Raw genomic sequence first — 516 nt, 5'->3', positions numbered from 1 at the left:
ACGGATGGTGCTGAGCACCAGTGATTAGCCAGGCCCGGTAAGTGCTGCAGGGAGTTAAATGGGGCAGTCTGCCAGCTGCTGGTGTCTGATGCTGCTGGGCTGGGGGAGGGGGTCAGCCTGTGTGGGTGGGGTAGAGGCGGGGGAAAGAGAGGGGGGGGGTCCATTCTCTGACTCCCAGCTGCCCCGGCCACATACAGACTGTGACACATCAATTCTAACTTGAGCATAGTTCTGCTATGTTTTTCAGAAGTAAACGAGACCATCAGAGAGAAGATGGTCTGGTTCTATAGAGTTGTTCTTAACGCTCGTCATTGGAGCCACCGGGTCGGATTCTGGTGAAACCAGATGAACTCATGCAGGTTCACCAGAAACTCCTTCAGCTCAGACTCCAGCAGAGACCCGGCCCACCGTGGGACAGACCCAGATCCTCCAGCAGAGACCGGTCCACCGTGGACAGACCCAGACCCGGAGCTCCGGAGGGAGGAGGAGAGCTCAGCTCCCGGCAGTTCCTCCTCC

Source organism: Cebidichthys violaceus, unplaced genomic scaffold (genome assembly GCF_023349555.1).
Source record: "Cebidichthys violaceus isolate CVI_PGR_0920_01 unplaced genomic scaffold, fCebVio1.0.p SCAF_35, whole genome shotgun sequence".
In the NCBI taxonomy this organism is placed as follows: domain Eukaryota; kingdom Metazoa; phylum Chordata; class Actinopteri; order Perciformes; family Stichaeidae; genus Cebidichthys; species Cebidichthys violaceus.
The sequence above is the reverse complement of the archived record's forward strand: the minus strand, read 5'-3'. Positions refer to the sequence as shown.